Source organism: Neopsephotus bourkii, unplaced genomic scaffold (assembly GCF_033783945.1).
Source record: "Neopsephotus bourkii isolate Nb327-2 ecotype Australia unplaced genomic scaffold, CSIRO-AGI_Nbou_v1 NB_1637, whole genome shotgun sequence".
Classification (NCBI taxonomy): Eukaryota; Metazoa; Chordata; class Aves; order Psittaciformes; family Psittacidae; genus Neopsephotus; species Neopsephotus bourkii.
Genome location: NW_026902112.1, coordinates 7,205,479 through 7,214,411, shown reverse-complemented (window position 1 = coordinate 7,214,411; position 8,933 = coordinate 7,205,479). Strand labels below are relative to the sequence as shown.

Sequence of the window (8,933 nt, the reverse complement as noted above, 5' to 3'; positions counted from 1 at the left end):
AAGCCTACTCCATAAATTAAAGGGCTTTTGTTATCAAAGCCTGGCTCTTAACCATTGCAAGTTGAATAGGAGCAGTGGCCCAATTGATGACAACATTCATAGCAGGGATGGAATGGAGGTGGTCCAGAGCATGTCAGTCTCCGTTGACTCAACCATTTTCAAATAGAGCAAGAGTAAACAACTGAGCCTGGGATCTGACCGGCAAATCAAAAAGGCTCTGTATACATGAGCTGGGTCAAGGAGATGGTGTTAGGAGATTGCAGCAATCAAAGCAAACTGAGGCAGAATTCAGCAAAGTAGCTCTGCAGGCAAAATTATCTGCCTCTGCTGTTCGGCAGACTATGAACAGGGAATCCAGTTGAGAGGCTATTTTTTCATCTTCATAGAATCATAGACTCATAGAATGCTTGTGTTGGAAAGGACCTTTAGATAATCTAGTGCAACCCTGTGCCATGGGCAGCAACACCACACATTAAACCATGGCACCCAAGGCTCCATCCAACCTGGCCTTTAACACTACCAGGGGTGATCTTCAGCCTGAAGTCAGACCTGCTGCTGCTCAGTCAGCTGAGCCAGTGTTTTTCAAGTGTAGCCTTTCTGCAGGGCAGTGATCAATTGCATTTCTCTTTGAGCAGCAACGGGCTGCCTGGCAACAAAACTGCTCCTGGCTGGTTGCATGATGTCAACCAAGGCTATGTGTGACATCACCCAGCAGCTGCCAGCCGTGAGCTGATTACAGCCATACAATGATCAGCCATTTGGATTGACACACAAACAACTCATTCATGCTCAGCTGCTGCTTTCTTCCTCGGGTAACAAAAAGGCTCTTTGATACAATGATGGCACAGGGAATATCATCGGCGCATAAGAAAGAACGCATAACTGCATCATGGCTTTGAACAATGGCTTGGAAAATTACTCCCCTTAACGTGCAGATAAAAACATATACCCAAGGACGTGATGTGGTAGCCCATCACAGTGGTGCTGTCAAAATGTACTTCAGTGCATGAGTATACAACCTCTTACCCATTGTAAGTAGGGTGGGTAAGGGCAGATGGAAAGGGAAAAGGGTCCGTATGCCTGGGCTTAAGCTGCCTGCCTTCAAAATGTAGCAGAGCAATTACAGCTGAGGCTCAAACATAAAACAAACCAGAGTATGTGGTTAGCACTAGTGCTGCGGTTGCTTTTAAAACCCTGGCCAAACCCACAGAGCTGCTCATGCTCATGAAGAACTAGGTTTGTATTACATACAGATTTTGTGACAATGGAATTGGAGGCTGTTTGCTTATTTATTTACTTTTATCACAGAGTGCTGGAATAGTTCATTTTGAAACAAGCAGAGCTACAGATACAGAGATAAATCAGTGCCACACCCATGTTACCCTGATTTTTTTCCCCATATTTCAAAACGTAAACTTCTACAGGCATGTGCTGTTCATTAGAGGGCAACACTGATACTAAGAGCTCTGTTATGTGGTCCAACACCTTTATTGCTCTTTGATCACAGCAGAACACTTAGCATCATTCAGTCAGGGTATAAATTCTCTATCAAAACTTTTGCTGATTTCTGGAATGTTGTTTTTCACTTTCTTTTTATAGTATATATATATATAGCTGTTTACTGGTGTGTGCATAACATATGACTTGGTAGGGGACCTTTTCTCTTTATTTTTAGGTTTTTTGCAGTTTTACTTGTGTCTTTGTATGAAAGGCAGCTAGATTGCAGATCAGATTGATTTTTAACTACCACTTGGCTACATTTTTCTTTGTTATTTATCCATTGGAAATTCTATTTTACTATTTATTACTATTTTTATTTTACTATTTTATTTTTTATTAATTTTATTTAATTTTATTTATTAATTATATTTATTATTACTGTTTATCCCTATTTAAAAACTTAAAAACATTTTTTCTCAATTCTGGGTTGTTTTTTTTTCACTTCATCCCAGTCTTTTTTTTTTTTTTTTGGTGAATCTCTGTTCTTTCTGGGGCAACAAAACTCGTTCAGTTTTGATTTTTTTTCTACTAAACACTCCAGATATTCTAGCCTGAGATGCATGAGACAAACGTGTATAAAAAGGAAGAAAAGGATGTTTCCACCGTGGTAATAAAAAAATGTTAACTACTCTTTCCAGAACACTTTAGAACAATGACGACTTTTTCTAAGAATGGTGATTCAATTCTATGAAGTGCCAGCATTTGGGTGCATTTTAAAAGGAAGAAATGAAAACCAAACAGCAGTGACACAAGACACTGGATGTTTTCAATTGCTAGCCAGCTGTATATCACATTTGTCATCTTTGTACAGAAATGCAGTATTTACTACAAGGTGTTCACAGTATGTCCCCTCTGGTGCCATTTCATTTAATGTGTTGATAAATAGAACAGGTTTTTAAATTCAAACCCAGGCTTTCTGACATATTTAATTTGGCTTTCAGAACCGATTTCTTTTCTCCCCTAAAAATTATATACGAATGTGGAACTATTTTAAGCTCCCGTTGATATGTAAAGTCTTCGCACTACCGAGCAGTTCCCTGAAGAAGCTGAAGTCTGCTCTCTTGAAGTTCTGCGCAGTTAGATTGCTGCGTACACTTCTCACAGTCCTGAGGATCTCAAACTCCACCATCCCGTAACCACTGCAGCCGAGGCTGCCTTGAGCCCATTCCGCACCAGCCCCTCCTGGTGGTGAGCTGGAAATAACAGATACCGAGGTGGTAAAATGAAGCTGTCAGAAGTGGGATTCGAACCCACGCCTCCCGGAGGAGACTGCGACCTGAACGCAGCGCCTTAGACCGCTCGGCCATCCTGACTCACAGCATCCTGTTTTTTTCAGCCTCTCTCCTGCCTATGAAAAATGCTTAATTCTTTTCATCATGGTTCTTCCCTGGACTTGCTTCGGTAAATTGATATATACACGGTCATGACATTCACCACTGAATAATACACATATGCACATACATAAATGCATGCAGATTCACGTACGTTCTGCAGAAATTACTTCAAGTGCCTTTATCTTGGTCTTCTCAGGGGTACAGGAGGTAAAAGAATCCATTTAAGTGCCTTTAGACCTACCACTACTACAAGGGTTAGCAGAGGAAGCTTGTCCTCTTATCACTGCATCAGACCCCAGTTTGTTGATACAGGCTCAGGTGTTCGTTCCAACATAGCTGGTAACCTAATTCGGAAGAGGTTAAAGTTTTGTTACATTTTCAACACAGAGCTCAGATGGGTCAAACAAATTTGTATGTGGACAGAACACACTGGTGTTGAACCCCTTCATGCAGTAAGGATTTCTCTTACCCCTCTTCCAGATTCACATGCTTGCCCAGCATTCCAAAGATATCCTGTCATGCTCCATGGCCTTCTGGGCTGTCACAATACCTACGTACCGTGTACCTTACGAGTTAATATACTTTGAAATGCAGGTATTAATAACAGTATCATTACCTGGAGGGACAGATACTCATTCATGGGTGCACTTTCAAGGCACAGGAAGCCGGTAAATACCAATTTAGATTAGGTGAGATTCAGGGTTTCCATAAATGCTTAAGTGTGATGGAGAGAAGAAAAAGTATACTAGCATGAAAGAGCTGACAGGAGCACCAAGCTATCTGCCTGCTACATACTGACAGTGCACTGGGACAAACCAGTGAGTTTTGAGAATCTCAGGGAAGAGCAAAGCACTTATACTTTGAAAAAATGTATGTTAGATGAAAAAGGAATGAAGGGGGATAACTGGAAGCCAACCGCTACCACTTTTGATGGTAGTGAGATAAAGGATCAATTAGAAGAACTTGCCAGTTACTTTCATGCCAGTGATAGCAATGAAAACTGGCAATGGTATACAGATAATGGCATTTTGATCCTCAGCAGCCCCATAAGGTACCTCAGCTTCCAGTGAACCATCAGTAAAGTCCATGGTGATACAAATGAGAGTGCTTTCCAAGAAGTGGTTGGGAAGGTCAATCAGGAAAACTCTTCCTGCTATGGTTAGATCTCAGAATCATTACAGTCTCAACCTTTCTGTGTAGTCAGGAAGCACAGCAACACATAATGACTGGGAGCCCCTCTCACTGCAGTCTGCTGAAAAGAAGAGCAGGACAGGCTTGTACCTGTGTGTGCTTGTCATTAGCAGCTGATGATCAGAATAATCCCATGACAGGAACAATGGTTATCTTTGCAGGACACTTCAGCCAAAGCTTATTTGAACCCATATATAAGTACTGTTCTTACCAGAAGTACATGTTCAAAGGACCTTGAGTTAATTTACCTAAGTTGAAAACACTCTTATACCTTTTCTCCAATGATCTTGGTTAAGTTCTTGTACCATATTTTTGATCCTTGGACCTGAAAGTTCCTTGAGAAGGAGTCACTGTTTATCTTCATTGTACTAATGCAGAAAGATGAATGAGATGGTTGAATTCACTGCATTAGCAGTTTAGGCATCATTCTTATGATCAAACACAACTTGGCCCTTTTCAAAATAATTTATGCCTGACCTTTCCCTATTTCATATATTTTCAGGAATACTCATTTTGTTGTGGCTTCATTAGTCTGTAATGCATGCTAACAGGAAATAATCACAGTGTATATAAAGCACCCATTTCCTCTATCATGTAGAGGAGACAGCTGTCAAGGAAAAGGTTTTGATAACTCATGAAACCTAACAAATTATAAAGAAAACACCCATTAGTTCCCAGTTATTGTCATGTAAATAAACCATTTGTTTCATAAACAGTGTCCTAATTGTCAAAAAGGCAGCATGAGTCACAGCTGATGTGATTAGACCAAGATGTAAACAAGAATATAAAAGATTGATCAAAAGCATTTAAAAGTTACTCAGAATCTAATAATTTGTGGATTGGGTTTGCTCTGAGAGGAAATGTAAATAAATTATTTGGAGAGGGAAAGTATAATGATCATTGAATAACAGGATACTGAACAAATACTGTGATTTCATGCTAGGGAAAGTAAACAATAGTGAAATGAAAGATGAATTCTCTTAAGAATGATTATAGGGAATTAAGAGGTGGAGGACAAAGGAAAAAAGCAATTGTATTAAATAATTGCCATCAGCCAACATAAATGGAAAGAGAGGTGAAGAATAGAACTTTGATGAAATGAGGACATTGTTTCCACAGAAGACCCCCTTAGTAACTCCAAAATACATTCATAAAAGAGATTATGGTTAGTCATAATTACAGTTGTCAAAAAAGTTCCTTTAAGAATGCAATGATGAGAGGAGATTGAGGGGTGACCTTATTAGTGTATATAAATATATAAAGGGGGAGTGTCACGAGGATGGAGCCAGGCTCTTCTCAGTGGCAAACAATGAAAGGACAAGGGGAAATGGGTATAAATTGGAACACAAGAGGTTCCACTTAAACCTGAGAAGAAACTTCTTCTCAGTGAGGGTGACGGAACACTGGAACAGGCTGCCCAGGGAGGTTGTGGAATCTCCTTCTTTGGAGACATTCAAAGCCCACCTGGACACGTTCCTGTGTAACCTTATCTAGGTGTTCCTGCTCCGGCAGGGGGATTGGACTAGATGATCTTTTGAGGTCCCTTCCAATCTCTAACATACTGTGATACTGTGATAACTCATGGAATGACTGAAAGCCTTTAATATACATGCAGTTTAAAATGGAATTTATAGATTACTGGATCTGTCCATTCATATTAAAAATCTATGGAATGAATTAGTTAATTAAACTGTTCAAAATGGAGAGATGGGAATACGAAATGAGAGAACACTTCTTTCTCCTGATGGATACTATTCAAGAAATTATGTATTATAGTACTTTTAAGAGTGCCGTTGATTGACTTGACAAATGGAATGTCCATGGTGGACAATATGATACTTTAGGGGGTTATCTGACATTTAACAGATTTTTTTTTCTAAGCTTTTTATTTTTATGATGAGAAAAGAGGACTAATCTGTATACACAGAAGCTAGTAGCTAAGGCACAGAATGCTGCCATATAGGAAATTGATGATTTAATGTCTCCATGTGACACTTTGGTTTAACTGGTGTTCAGCCAGGTCTTGATAGTGAGTTCCAAGAGGCTTTGATTTCTTCCCTCCTTTTGCAGTAAGATCTGTGGAACATGTTATGTTGATATGCCAAACATAACAGCACCTAGCTACCAGTGTTCTGAATACTCCTGAATTCAAATTATTAATCATAGTAAAATTATATCAAAAAAGTTAATGAGGAAAAGACTGAATGATGCAGGTAGATAGGAAACAGTGTTCTGAATAAAAATTTCTTAAAAGAGGCCAAACACAAACAGGGAAAAAAAAATGGGGGAAATGTTGGAAATGTCCTTTAAATGTGCCATGAAATACGTGGTTCCCAAAGAGAAAATTAAGAGCATGACATTTAGTGTGCTATGAGGGAGTAGTATAACTCTTAGGAGGTGGTATTACTGCTGTGAGAGCCACTTGTTATGCCTCACCCAGAGCACTCTCTGCAGCTTTTGTTGCAATACCTCAGCAAGAACATAATTGCCCTTGAGCTAAGAAGCAGAGCAGCAAGCATAATATCCTTTGAGATGTGTCATAGAGAAAGGTTAAAGGAGTTTAGTCTAGTGCAATATAAGAAGAGACTTTGTAACAAATTAATTGAAGTTGCTGGGCTATTAACAAGCTACCAGCCACGATGTGAGAACAGAAAATCACAGAAAAATAAAGCTTATTAGAATGGCTTAATTTTAATACTTAGCCTGCTAAAACACACAACACGCAATAAACGAGATATTCATCTGGGGAAGCTCGAGGTCAGGCTATGAATTCCATCAAATTACACCAATTTACAGCTGCTGAGGATCTATCTTGAAATTAATTTGCCCTCAGAACATTCTTGTTCCTATTAAACCTTTTCATTTTAGTAAGTAGAATAACTTACTAAAATGGATAAATAATTCCTTCAAAGTGACACACAGAGTGAATATCAAGAAAGTTTGGGGTTTTCTTTCTTTGGCTTTGTTTTATTTCTCCCTTGGTGTCTTGTTTCCTTTTCTCCTGCTTTCATTCAAAGTCCGCTAAGCAGTACAATTGAGACAGATCAGAATGGGGTTCTTTGATCAATCAGGTTTTAGACAGAAGCAGTGGGAAGACTTTTTTCCTCTCCCTGACACAGTTCAAGCGTTTTGGGATCTTCTCAATGTCAAGTTTAGTTTAATTTATTTCTTTATTGTAAGGAAGTACTTGTGTGTAATAAAATACTTACTTTTGAAAGATGCTGCCCTTAGATCACATATTAAACTGCATGCTTATTTGACATGTTTTCAAAACTTAAGGTTAATCTAAGTTGACATATGCTTAGTAAAAAAATAAGGCCTATAGTTTCATAGCAATCTGTCTGCTAGTGCTTAAACTTGAAGGAAAACTTCTCCATAATGTATTATTTGGAAATGTAGCTGTATGATAAAACTTAAATCCTTTTCAGAGAACATCCTTGGTTTGACCTGGACTTAGGCCGACTCTCAGGTTCTTTTCCATTGATTTTAAGGCCTGAACTGAATGGAAGTTAAGCTTTCCAAGAAAGTACTTAAATGAGAAAAAGAACAAAATACCATGAAAAAAAAAAAAAAAGGAAAAAACCCATGGTTACACTGGAAGTAAACAATCATATAAAATACACGCATTAAAATCCAACAAGAACCTAAAAAGCTGTTCTGTGAGTGGCAAAACTGCCATAGCCTTGCTTCAAATGACCTTGTGTGAAGGAGTTGATCACGTGCGTGGATTCTGTTATTTCTAACCAAAACTGGCTATGAACTCTGATCAAACCCTAATACAAACGAACCCAAGGCAGCATTGGGGTCCATAAAGGCAGTGCCTGTATACTGTAAAGAGTGGATCATGTGTTATGGCCTGTATCTATCCATGCTAGTTCAGAATTGATGCTCCTCTATGCTACTGGAAATCAGGTGCCCTGGGCTTTCTATTTCAGATTAAATATAAACACTTCATTTAATTTAATGGAGCAGTGACTGAAGCTCTGCAAGCCATATAATCCAAGACATTTTTAAATCCCTTTGTCACTCTTCTGGACAAACACAGCAGACATCATTATTATTGACTATTTCCAACAAAGTTACAGGCAGAAACATTGGTCAAATTTGGGATTTCAGTGTGGAGCCCCAGAAAAGGTATAAGATCTTCCCTGCTCTGGTGGCTTAGTCCTGGCTAAGGGCCAAACTCAGTAGAACAGGGGGAATCCTAAATGCTCCACAGCCTTACCGGGAGGACAACTTTATGCATGAACGTGACATGTTAAGTTTTGAGTCCAGGAAGATGATAGATTGACACTCACTGCTCTGAGGAGGTCGTATACCTTTAGCCCTTTGACTTTGTGCCGACGCTTCTCCACATTCACCTTTCCAAGGCCCAGATTCAATCATTTCACCAGGACTTCTCTCCCCTGAGTGTGTAGGTTGCACTGAAGACCCCTCCTGATGACACTTGTGCACTGACGCCCTGGATACTGCAACTAAGAGTTATCATCGTTTCTTGCCTCAGTTAAATACACTCCTAATGTCTTTTTTAAGTGTAGTAAAGGGATATGGATTTACATGCTATATGGAGAAATGAAAAATGGAGGAAGAGTTTGCCCCTCAAAAAAACATTCCCCTTTTTTGCTCTTTGACCACCAATTGATGCTCACTTTAGCCTCATATGGGATTATGATTTACCTTTCCCTTACAGCCTTTTCTCCTTACCAGTGAGAGAATCACACGAAAGCTGCTTCTTTCAAAACAGACAAGGGGGGGAAAAACCTACCCACAAACAAACAAACCCAACAGAACCCAAGAGGCTAAATCAAAGATGAACACATCCAGAACTGAACCTGCACATCTTGTACCCAATCTGAAATACTTCCTTTACTCAGAAACAAAACTAGTGAAGTAGATGGAAACAAATGA

At 39.2% G+C, this 8,933-nt stretch overlaps 1 non-coding gene across 1 annotated transcript; it reads right to left on the bottom strand.

Moving 5' to 3' along the window:
* Window positions 1–2,729: 2,729 nt before the first annotated feature.
* On the bottom strand, window positions 2,730–2,813 carry TRNAL-CAG (transfer RNA leucine (anticodon CAG)). Its single transcript has one exon. It is a non-coding gene; the product is annotated as a tRNA-Leu (tRNA).
* Between the last annotated feature and the right edge of the window lie 6,120 nt (window positions 2,814–8,933).